Consider the following 13,226-nt stretch of genomic DNA (forward strand, 5'->3'; position numbering starts at 1 on the left):
AATAATTGAATTGTAATTTATTTAGAATGTTGTAAAAAATTAAAAATTAAATGAATTATTATTTATTATTGTATAGATACATGCAAAAATTTAAGTTTTGCATATTGTAATAGATTTTGATTCTATTTTCTTTGGCGAAATAAATGATTAAAAAATAGAACTATTTGTTAGAGTAATTATTTGTTTGCACTTATTAATTAAATCACTTTGATTTAATTAATTAAGTTGCCTATTACTCTAGTTTGCTTAAGCTATCTTGTAGGTGCATATAATTAATATTTTATTAATTGTATTGTGCAACCTAGCCTTTTTAGGCTTTAGGTTACCCTTTTTCGGGTTTCGATCTCCTTTATAAGGATTGATCTCTTTGTATTTTTCATTATGAAGATCCGTTGAATAATATTTTCTTCATCTGAGTTTTTCAGATCAAATCCTTGCCTCTTCTTGTCTTTTTCTTCTCCTTGACAAGTTTTCTGCATGCAGTTTTTTTGGGCTTCGTGGATTTGTTGTGCGCTTTTGCTCAAATCCTACATGGTATCAGAACCAGATCTGTTGTAGCTTGTTTGGTGTTTCAAGAAAAAGGGAGAACAAGGGTTTGGCAGATCAGATTTGGTGTTTTTTCGAGCTTTTTATGAGAAAACAGGGGGGTTACTGATTTTCAGAGCAATTTGAGGCCAAACAGACATCACGGATGGATTCAGAAGACATCAAAACCCTTGTTTTGATATAAAATTTGTCCGATTTGGACAACGTTGATCTGGGAGGCAAAAAATTTTTGCCGTACAGGGCCGTACGACCTCTGCACGCAATCCGAGAAAAAAAAAATTTGCAAAAAAATTGCACAGGCATTTTTTCAGCCCGTGGCAGTTAGTTAACCGCGGCGGAACCGCTAGCGGTTAACCGTTGCGGTCATCGCTGGCAGAAACCATGAGCAGTTACTGCTGGCGGTCCGCCAGTGGCCCGCAGTGGCTCCCGCCATAGCTCCACCCCGCGACGGCCCTCCGCCCTCCTGCCACCCCGATCGCCGCTCCACCGATGGTGCAGGGGTGGCGCCCTTTTTTTGTTTTTTATTATTTTTTTATTAAAAAAAATATTTTTTCATGCATTCTGGAGGCCCTGGTGGTTTTTTCTCCGTAACTTGAGCATACAGACGTATTTTTTCGATCCGAAAAGTGCATCGGAAAGCTGGTTCCGAGACGAAGATGATGGTACAGGTGTTTTTGGGTTTTGATGCAGTTTGGTTGCCTGTTTTGGCAATCAAAGCCAGATGTTCTGTTTTGCACTCTGGGAGGCGTATCTTGAGCATCCGATTTCTGATTTTGGACTTCTTTATATCGCTGGAAAGCTCTTTCTGTGCTCTTTCTAGTGATGCTAATTGTTGTTCTAGATTTTGTTTCAAGCACATCCTATTCATTCTTTTGCATTTTAGCATTCTGGTGGATATCCTGTTTGTCTCAAGTCTGGGGATCGATTTTGTTGCTTCAGTTGCTTCGTTTTGGGCTCTACCTTCTATTGTTTCAACTTTATATTTTTCTGATCATTGTTGATATTCATTGTAAGCATCTTTATGCAACACACTGAGATAAAGTGCCACTCTTGCGTTTCGGGATCCTTTTCATCATTGTGATTCATTGTACTCACACTATTTTATAAAGTGCCATGGGGGGGATAGTTGTCTGCTGCTTATAGGCCCTCTTTCTCTTTTGCCTCATGCAGTGTCGATGACACGTGCCTTTATTGGTGTCCGTGCCTCACTCTCGATGTGTTTGGTTCCTGTGTTGTAGGAGATTTTTGGCCCATCTTTTTAGTTGCCTGTCACCTCACCCCGTTTGCATTAAGGGGGGGTTATATTGTTTTTCTATGCTTCCTTGGTTCGATGGTTCGTTGGCGTGAGCTATGTATTTAGTACTTGATCCTACATACTAGGCGATTGCAGTGGCTGACTACCTATGCATTTCGGTGAGATGGATCATCTACCATATAGACACGCTCGGTTCATGCCTTCTATTTCCATGGAGGTTCTACAGATCAACTTTTTGACAGAGTTTTGCAGTTCTTCATGCTTTAGTGATTCTTTTCTGATCTCTCTTTGTTCCTTCTTCTGGAACATTCTTTGCTATCTCTTTTTGGAGTAGGGTTTTTCCCATGTGGTTTTCTCTATTTCTCCTCTTTATAGAGATTTTGTTGTGATTGGGTACCTGATTAGGCCTTGTTGTCAGGACCCAATTTTCCTGCTTTCATAGCTATGCTAGGTTAGCTTACCTCTTGAGCTTCGCTTAAGGGGGGGTGTTAGAGTAATTATTTGTTTGCACTTATTAATTAAATCACTTTGATTTAATTAATTAAGTTGCCTATTACTTTAGTTTGCTTAAGCTATCTTGTAGGTGCATATAATTAATATTTTATTAATTATATTGTGCAACTTAGCTTTTTTAGGCTTTAGGTTACTCTTTTCAAGTTTCGATCTCCTTTATAAGGATTGATCTCTTTGTATTTTTTATTATGAAGATCCGTTGAATAATATTTTTTTCGTCTGAGTTTTTCAGATCAAACCCTTGCCTCTTCTTGTCTTTTTCTTCTCCGTGACAGGTTTTCTGCATGTAAGTTTTCTTGGGCTTCGTGAATTTGTTGTGCGCTTTTGCTCAAATCCTACACTAATGTCTATTTGTGTTTAACTTCTTAAAATACCAAAAATATTAAATTCTTCACTCTATTTTGATTATTGAATATCTTTTTGAAGATAAAAATAATTTAGTTTTATTTCTATTAAATTAAGATTAGAATCAAAATTATAAAACAAAATATAAAATGTAAATGATTATATTTGAATGTTCATCAAATTATTAAAAACAAAAAATAAACCTTTGAATGCATTTATCCATTTCAAACTCTCACTTTGTTTTGGTTAGTAAATATTTCTTAAAGACAAATATTAGTTAGATTTGTTTATATTAAATTAAATTAAAAATATAAAATATAAAAAATAAAATAAAATGCAAGGACAAATATTTGAATATTTCAGATGTAAGATTAAACTACAAGTCACATGCTTTTGTACATGCAACAAGTGTGTTGATAGGAGATGAGATTTAAGTGAATAATGTGAATGAATACTAAATAATGTAAATATAAGTTTTTAAAAAATGAAAATACAAAAATAAAAAAGTTGAAGATTAAAATATAGATATAAAATTTACAGTATTTAGGAAATTTGAATATTGCTTAAAAAACTTGTTGAATAATTTCAAGATTTTGCAATTAAATTTAATTTATCAAATATGAAAAAAATAGTCATTTAAAAAAAAAACCATCAAAAAATGTATTATGCAAAATTAATAAGAGAAATAAAAAATAATAATATAAAAAATAACATCTCTTAACAAATATTCTATTGAACAAATAAATTATAAAAACTGAAAAAATAATATTTAAAGAAAAAACTAAACTAATATTAGCAGTCACATGCTTTTGTACATGCAATGAGTGCGCCGATAGGAGATGCGATTTAAGAGAAAAATGTAGAATGAATATTAAATAATGTAAGTTTTTTTTTTTTTCAAAGTTAAAGATTAAAACATAGATATAAAATTTACGATATTTAAGAAATTTGAATATTGTTTAAGAAACATGTTCAATAATTTCAAGATTTTACAATTAAATTCAATTTATTAAATATGAAAAAAAAATCATTTAAAAAAAAATCTCATGAAAAAATTTATTACGAAAAATTAATAAAAGAAATACAAAAAATAGTATGAGAAATACCGACATCTTTAACAAATATTCTATTGACTAAATAAATTGTAGAAATGAAAAAACAATATTTAAAGAAAAAACTAAACTAACATAAAAAGGAAAAAAAAAATTTAAAGTAATTTAAAAACTAAAACTTAAATCAAAATTTCAAGTAATTATTTTTTAAATAAATAAGAAAAAAAAAACAATAGTTAAAAGTGGATATTTAAAATATAGTCTTATGTGAACAAATTAGATTATTAATAATTTTTAATTTAAATAAAATAATATTTACTAAAATCTTTTAAATAAATTAATAAATATTATTTATTTAAATTAAATTTATTAAATATGAAAAAAAATCATTTAAAAAACCCATCAAAAAATCTATTATAAAAAAGTTAATAAGAGAAATACAAAAAACAATACATCTAACAAATATTCTATTGACTAAATAAGCTATAGAAACTAAAAAATAATATTTAAAGAAAAAATTAAACTAATAAAAAATAAATTAAAAATTAAAATCTAAATCAATTTTAAAAATCAAAAGTTAAATGAATAAATCACAACATGAGCTAATGTGGAGATCACAACTAATAAATAGTAAAAGAAAAACAATAGTTAAAAGTGGAGATAACAACTAATGAACATGAAAACAAGAGTTAAAAGTGGAAGGAAATAAAAATTGGCCGATAAATAATTAATGAGAAGGATTTTCAAATTTTCGGCCAAATTGACAACTTTCCAGCCAATTTGCAATTTTTTCGTAAAAAAATAATTTTCGAGAACAAAGTTCCCACAAATAGCCTATTCGTTAAATAAAAATAATAATTTAAAGTAATTTAAAAACTAAAACCTAAATCAATTTAAAAAATTAAAAGTTTATTAAATCGAGATCACAACATAATCTAATGTGAAGATCAACAAGTAATTATTTTTTAAATAAATAAGAAAAGAAAAACAATAGTTAAAAGTGGAGATAACAATTAATAAATATCAAAACAAAAGTTAAAAGTGGAGGGAGATTAAAAAACTAGCCGGTAAATTATTAATGGGAAGGCTTTTCAATTTTTCGGCCAAACTAACAACTTTCCGTTAAAAATTTAATTTGTGGAAACAAAGTTTCCACAAATAGCCTATTGGCTAAATTATTAAAAAGAATGGCAAAAGTTTTTACATTTTAATCACTAGAATCAAAATTAATTAAATATATAGATAAAATGATTAAATTTTTGAAAATAACTCTTAATCCCATTCAAGATAGTAGACAAAAATAATGTTACTTATTCCAATTTGTATAGAACAAATATAAGTCATCGTAAAAGGTATAATCTAAGTATGTTTTTCTTAAACAATAGGTAGAGACTCTAGCTCTACAAGAACTCTTGTTTAAATTAGTTTAATTTACTTCTTGTAATTTAACTTAATGATTTGTATTAATGGTCCTCCATGATATAGGTAATTTCATTCCATTCTACTCATGACATGTTTACTATTATGTTTTTATTTATAATCATCATTAAGATGAAAGATATTTAATTTTTTATTAATGTTTGCAATCATAAATTGATAGAAATATGATAATAAAAATATTTTTTAAAATATAATTTTAAGTGAATAAATTAAATTATAAATAATTTTCAATTTAACTAAAATGATATATATTTTTAATTATTATTTATTTATGTCTAATTATCATATATGAATATTTAGCTTATATATAATTATATATATTATTCAGCATATACAAATATGTTCAAATAGTGAGGCTTTTGAACTAGAGAAGACATGGTTCTGTCGAGATTGGGCTTTAACATAATGACAATGGCAGGGGAGCAGCTGGTAGTCTTAACCCTCTCCATCCCCCTTCTGCAATCACAACCTGAAGCTTCCAGAATGCTAACAAATATTATTATTATTTAGATATTGATTTTTTTAGAGTAGAATATTTGAAGTATTAGCTTTTTATTTTAAGATTGAAGGGAATGTCGTTGTAAGAAGAAAAATACTATTGTAAATTTTTTTAAAATTTAAACTGTTGTTAAAAGTGTAAAAAAAATGAATTTTAATTTATTTAGAATGTTGTAATAAATTAAAAATTAAATGAATTATTATTTATTATTGTATAGATACATACAAAAATTTAAGTTTTGCATATTGTAATTGTAATAGATTTTGATTCTATTTTCATTGGTGAAATAAATGATTAAAAAATAGAACTATTGTCTATTTGTGTTTAACTTCCTAAAATACTAAAAATATTAAATTCTTCACTCTGTTTTTATTATTGAATATCTTTTTGAAGATAAAAATAATTTAGTTTTATTTCTATTAAATTAAGATTAGAATCAAAATTATAAAACAAAATATAAAATGTAAATGATTATATTTGAATGTTCATTAAATTATAAAAAACAAAAAATAATTTTTTTAATGCATTTATCCATTTTAAACTCTCACTTTTTTTTATTAGTAAATATTTCTTAGAGACAAATATTAGTTAGATCTATTTATATTAAATTAAATAAATAATAAAAATAAAATAAAATGCAAGGACAAATATTTGAATATTTCAGATGTAAGATTAAACTAAAAGTCACATGCTTTTGTACATGCAATGAGTGTGCCAATAGGAGATGAGATTTAAGTGAAAAATGTAGAAGAAGTTTTGAAGATCTGGAAATTTTGGAATTATAGAGCGAACTTCAGCAAGAAATCTTCAGCAGCGAATGTGATGCGATTGAGTTTTGCTTTCTCCAGACTTTTTTTCGGCTCTCGCGCACGACTGGTTGGAGCAAATTTTGATCCGAATCTTGACTTCATGGAGGAGAAATATCTCCTCCACGCAGAGTACCTTCTCCCTTCCCTCTACAATTAATTTTAATTCATTTTCATTCTCTCTGTCTTGTGTGCTGTTTGTTATTTTATATTCTCTATGGAGCCCGAACCTATTATTGCGCCATTTCCCCCTGATCTCGGTGCCCTAAATCCGCCAAGGAGATCCTTTGCTGAGACGGTTGCCCCTCCCAGCAATGGTATCTCCTCTTCTGTGAGATTTATCCATGCTCCTCTGTGTGAACGATCCGGAACCGAAGGTAAGGGCTATGGTAACTCCTTGGAACAAGTTTTCATTATGCCAAATGATGAGATGTTGCAAGAGATTTCAATGGAGAAATGTAGGTTAAGTTCTACTGCTATTTTCTTCTCTTGTGTTGATGTTGATAAATGCCCTCCCCATAAATTTATGGATGATTGATTTCGTAGCCTTTGGAACTTGAAATTGGGTTTAAAAATATCATTCTGTAGGCAGATTCAAAAGGGCTTGTTTATCATTTTCTTCAGCACTCATGAATCACAGGTTGAGGCTTTGAAAAGGCAATATTGGACTGTTGGTAAGACGTCCTTTCGTGCCTTAGCTTGGTCTCAGGATGCGATTAATGAGGAAATTATTGCCTTGTCATGCCCTCGGTGGGTTATTGTTAAAGAGCTTCCACCATTCCTCTGGAAATTTCTTCCTCACTTAATGGACAATCTTGGGAAAATTATCCGTATAGATGAGACATCCAGATTGGTGCCTAATCTAGATGCTCGGATGTTGATCTCTATCAAACCCGGGATTGACATCCCTCCAAGCTTAAATCTTAATATTGGTGGAGACATTTTTACTTGCCCTATTGAGATTCTAGGCGGCCTAAACGCTTGCTTTCTTTGTAAGAAAGAAGGGCATCAAAGGAAAAATTGCCCTATTATTGTGAATAAGAAGAAGGCTTCCTCGACTGAAACCTTAGATACCTCTAAAAATGCCAATACCCCTGTGATTGCTCCCAACTCAACTTCTCCCACGACTATTTCTGTTAACCCTGTTAACTCCAAGGTGACTATAAACAATGTTAGTGATAAGGGTGCTTCTTCTTCACTCTCTATTGGTACTCAAAACCAAATCACTGACTCTAGGGGAATTATTAACCAGACCCCAAATGTCATGGCTCTGAGTCTGATTGTCTTTTCCTCTAGTGAACTTGTTGCCATTGATGATTTCCAGACAGTCGGGAAGCGTAAACGACAACGAAAAAATGCTCAACAGTTAGCCCTAGAGTGCATTTGTGCTATCTTGCCTAATGCTAATAGGTTTGATGCCCTCAGTTCTCTCCAAAAATCTGAATCTAATCCCTTGCCTTCTCCCTCTGACCTCATTAACCTACATCAAGTGTTTCCCCCATGGAGGAGATAAGGGATTTCAGCCCTGACATGGTTCCTCCTCCTCCTAACCTTGAATTCAACTCAGAAGAGATTCCTCCCAACCCCACTGTGCCTTCCCTCAAAGAGCTTGATGATAATGTGGTTATCGAGGTTATTTATGCCAAGCCTAACCCGGTCCCTTCTAACTCTAAGATGACTCTTAAAGACTCTGCTCTTCTTACTGATGATATCGGTGAGGATGGAGATGCTTTGATTAAGTCTGGCTCGAAAAAAAGGGTCGACCTCTTGGTTCTAAAAACAAGAAGAAATGTGGGGATTTTGATCCCCTTACTAGCTCCAACAAAATGCCTTCACAATGAATATTATCTCTTGGAATGTGAGAGGCCTTGAGTCTCCTGACCATAAGATTATTGTGAAAAATTTCATGGACTCTTAGGCTAAGTCTGATATTATGATGTTACAGGAAATTAAGACTGTTGGCTTCAACCTTGATACTGCCCTTAACTTTATCTATAAGGATTCCTTCAAGATCGTGACTAACCATACCAAGGGAAAGGGTGGAGTTGCTCTCCTTATCAACCCTAAGTGGACTCAATTTATCACAAATTCTGGAATCTCTCCTTGCAACAGAGCTGCCTGGGTGACTTTTACTATTAATAACTCTCACTTTGGCATTTGTTCTCTATATGCTTCTAATGATTATAATGAACGAATCATCCTTTGGGATTGGCTCACTTCCCTCCCTGGCATTCCTTGGTTTTTTGGTGGCGACTTTAATATGATTGAAAACACCAGAGATAAAATTGGGGGCTCCCCCTTTGAATGGAAATACACTGAAAAATATCACTGGGATAAGTTTAAGCATCACTTTCATCTCTTCGATCCCCTTGAAGGAGAAACACCTGGGAATAGGTCTCTTTGGTTCACTTGGTGTAATTTCCAATAGGGAGTTAACCGAATTTACTCTAGGCTTGACATATTTTATGCTGACAGTAATTTCTTTTCCTTTTCTCTGAATCAACTCGAATCTCCCATTACCATCCTTCCTGCTACTTTATCTGATCATTGTCCCACCCTGGCCCAGATCAAATTTAGGTCCCTCACCTTTCCGGTTAGTAGTTACCCCCATAGATTCATCCTTAATACTTCTCTTCTTGAGGACCAAGATGTTAGTGTTGCTGTTAATATGATTAGACTCATCAACCTGCAAAACAACTCCTTGACTCATAGTGATAGATGGCAGCTAAATATCTCTTCCTGGACTAAGATCTTTCAAACCTTCAGCCAAATGAAAGCCAAAAACTATAGACGAATTGAGAAGGTGCTCTCTGATTGGCTCTTTGTGGCTGAGATCAATATCCAATCTCAATCAGACTCTACCATCCTTGCTGAGCAGGTGTCCCTTGCTAGGAACTCTCTCAGGAAACATTAGCATATTAAAGCCAAAGGGGCCTTCATCAGAAACTGCAATCACTGGCTTCAGTTTGGTGATAAAGGTACTAAATATTTTTTAATCTGCTCAAAGAGAAACAAAGGAAAGAGAGGATTGATAGAATCTTTGATAATGATAAGGAGTTGCTTACGGGCCAGGATATTTCTTTGGCCTTTGAAAATTTTTATAGGAACCTGTTTACTTCTGAAGATGATGATAATTCTAGATTAAGGAGACTTAGATGTTCTGAGCTTATTCCCAAGAAGCTTGCGGAGGATGATATTTCTGCCCTCCAAAGGCTTCTTTCCTAGCAAGAAATTGCTGATGCCATCTGAAAGCTAAAAGATAACAAAGCCCCAGGCCCGGATGGCATTCCTGCTGAATTTTACAAAGCCAACATTGATTGGATCTCTAAAGACCTCTATGATTTATACTTTGAGGCCTTCTCGCATGGCACTCTAGGGATTGCTATTAACACTGGTATCATAAAACTCATCCGTAAAGAGGGAGAAAGAGCTTTGATTAAAAATTGGCGCCCTATCACTTTACTTAATGTTTCCTATAAAATTCTTGCGAAAGTTTTGGCTTCTCGGTTAGAGACTATTCTCCCCAAGTTTATCTGTTCCACTCAGACTGGATTCATTAAAGGTAGATTCATCCTTGAGAATCTCCTTACTAGCTAGGAAGCCATGGAATGGGCCAATACTTCACATCAGGAGTCTGCTATGCTTCTTCTCGAGTTTGAGAAGACCTATGACAAAGTTGAATGAGACTTCATCTTGATGATGTTAAAAGCTTTTGGATTCCCTGATATTTTTTGTAAATATATTCAAATTCTTCTAAAAGATGCTTCTGCCATGATTGATGTTAATGGTATCCTATCCAATCCTATTTCTCTGTCTCAGTCCATTCGGCAGGGGTGCCTGCTTGCCCCTGCTCTATTTGTTATTGCTTCTGATGCTCTTTATTATATCCTCAAAGATGACACCATTTCCCCTAAGGTGCATGGTATCACTCTTCCTAATGACTCTGAGCTTCTTAATATTCAATTTGCTGATGACACCTCTCTGTTCTTGGAGCTCAGCCTAGATAACTTCATTTGCCTTCGCAATAAACTTGATATGTTTGGTAAAGCTTCTGGAGCTCGTATCTCCAGCTCTAAATCCATTTTTTTAGGATGGAATGATCTTCCTCTGGACTCTTTCTCAATTTGGTTATTCTTGGGGAGGACCTAACAAGATTGTTAGGTATCTTGGTATCCCATTTTCTGTGAGCCCTTCCCTTAAGGATATGTGGTTATGGATAAAAGGAAAAATCTTCAGAAAACTTAATAAATGGAATCATAGGCTCCTCTCCCTTGCTAGGAGAGTTTAGGTTTGCCAGAAGATTCTTTCCTCCTATAGCATCTACTACTTTTCTATTTGGATGTTTAGTAACTATCAGATTTTTGAAATTCAGAAGGCCATCAGACATTTTCTTTGGTCAGATGACAAAGGTACTAAGAAAGCCCATTTTGTTAAGTGGGCTTGGTGCCATCTAGAGAAAGGTCTTGGTGGGATTGGTTTGAAAGATCTCAAACTTCAGGGAATGGCTCTTGCCTCTAAATGGATCCTTCAATCCCTTGTTGGTAATGAGCCCTGGAAAGTGCTTGTCAGAAGTAACATTCAAAATGGTGTGCCTAAACCTGCTAAATCGTGGAAACATCTGCCCCTTAGTGATCTGATTTTTGGCAAATTCCACATTTTTGTGTAGGGATCTTGGGTTTTTCGTTCCATTTGGAAAGCGTGGGAGAACATTCGCCACCATATTGATAACTCAGCCTTTGACTATCACTATACTCTTCATGGTGAGCGATCATTATGGTGGAATCTTCTCCATCAGGGAAAACCTCTTGCTTTGACCAAAGGCTGTTTGGCTAGATTTTGGGCCAACAAAGGTGTTAAATATATCATGGACATCCTTGAGCACAATCAGCTCATCAGCTGGGATGTCCTTGCCAATCAATATAATCTTCCTGCTTCTCATAAGCGTACTTACAATCTTATCAAAATTATTTTTTCTCAGCTTAATCTTCCCCATAATACTGATGTGGATTCTCACCGATTTCTCTCCTTTAGATGGCAAGATGGTACTCTCCTCACTTCTGTCAAAGCTAAACATATTTACAGATTTCTTAATCATGATAGCTCTATTTCCCACCATCTTAATGGCATTTGGTACTGCTCCTTTACCTCCTCAGACTGGCATAATTTTTTTGATAAACTCTGGAAAGCTCCTATTCAGCCTAAAATTCAATGTTTTAAGTGGCAACTCCTGCTAGACAGACTCCCCAAAAGAAACCAGCATGCTAATCTTGATATTTGTTCTATCTACAGAGTTCTTGAGACTATGAGACATATATTTTTTGATTACTCTTTTGCTAGAGAAATTTGGCTCATGTTTGGTATATGTGTCACTCATTATGTTTACACTTTGGATATTATTTCTAGTTTTATTGAGGGCCTTAGAAAAGATGCTAATTTGTTCTAGCAGATTCTCTCATCGCTCATCCTTTGGCATATATGGAAATTTAGAAATGATGCTAAGTTCCAAGGTTTTTCCAGATCTCCTACTAGATTTCATAGAAATCTCATACATTTTAAAATTGCTTCATAGGTTTGCTGCGTGTTGAATATGGAAAAAAGGAAGTTGCTTAGATTTCTGAGGGATGGTCAGGCTACCATGTTTATCTACGAGATGCAGAATGGTTACGAGCTGGCCAGTATAACAGAAAATCAGGTGGCGTTTGATGAAGCCCTTGCCAAACTCATGCAAGAGATCAAGAACAACAAGAACCCCTCTACGGATAATCTCCACATCTTTCACCAGCTGCTGAATCAGAAAAAAGCCATATGGATGGAGGGGCCCTTCGATTGGACATCCTGGATCAATAAGTTTGAAGATGCTATCCCGTAGCTTTCCATTTGCTATGACTCTGGCTCACCTTTCTCCTTGTATTACTCTGATGTATTTGTATTTCAGATAGCAGTCCCTCTTGGTGGACTGTTTCTTTTGCTATTTTTTCAATTAGTTGGTTGAGGCTCTGCCTCCCTCCTTTTTGATGTACCTTTTTGATCCCACGATTTATAATATTAAAAAAATGTAGAATGAACATTAAACAATGTAAATATAAGTTTTTTAAAAATGAAAATACAAAAATAAAAAAGTTGAAGATTAAAACATAGATATACAATTTACAATATTTAAGAAATTAAATATTGTTTGAGAAACTTGTTGAATAATTTCAAGATTTTACAATTAAATTCAAATTATCAAATATGAAAAAAATAGTCATTTAAAAAAAAAAACCCATCAAAAAATTTATTACAAAAAATTAATAAGAGAAATACAAAAAGAAATACTTGAAAATCAGAAATATAGAAGAATATTTTCCATTCATTGTATTCACATAAAACTGTACAGGTACATATATGGTTGTGTGCCAAAAAACATAAAGCTACAGGGAAGGAAACAACTACAGGAAAACTATAGGAAAGGAAAAAATCATTTTAGGAAAGAATAGTTTAGGAAAGAATTAGGGAAAGAATCAGTTCAATATTAGAAACAATCTAATATTGCAACACTCCCCCTTAAGTTGGTGCATAGATATCCCACATGCCCAACTTGCCCAAAAACTTTGAGAACACTCGACTTGAAACCACTTTGGTAAGAATATCGGCCAACTGATCTTCTGATCGAATCTTAGGTAGCTCCACAATCTTCTCATCCAACTTCTCCTTAATAAAGAATTTGTCTACCTCCACATGCTTTGTACGATCATGTTGAACCAGATTATGAGCAATATCACATGTTGTTT

The 13,226-nt window shown here is 33.3% G+C and overlaps 1 pseudogene; it reads left to right on the plus strand.

Moving 5' to 3' along the window:
* The first annotated feature begins 12,043 nt into the window (after positions 1-12,043).
* The window catches only part of LOC149575854 (autophagy-related protein 18b pseudogene), a 91,724-nt pseudogene continuing 90,541 nt past the window's right edge, over positions 12,044-13,226 (plus strand).

This window comes from Cupressus sempervirens, chromosome 1 (assembly GCF_028749045.1).
Source record: "Cupressus sempervirens isolate cs-2001-9-10 chromosome 1, ASM2874904v1, whole genome shotgun sequence".
Lineage (NCBI taxonomy): Eukaryota > Viridiplantae > Streptophyta > Pinopsida > Cupressales > Cupressaceae > Cupressus > Cupressus sempervirens.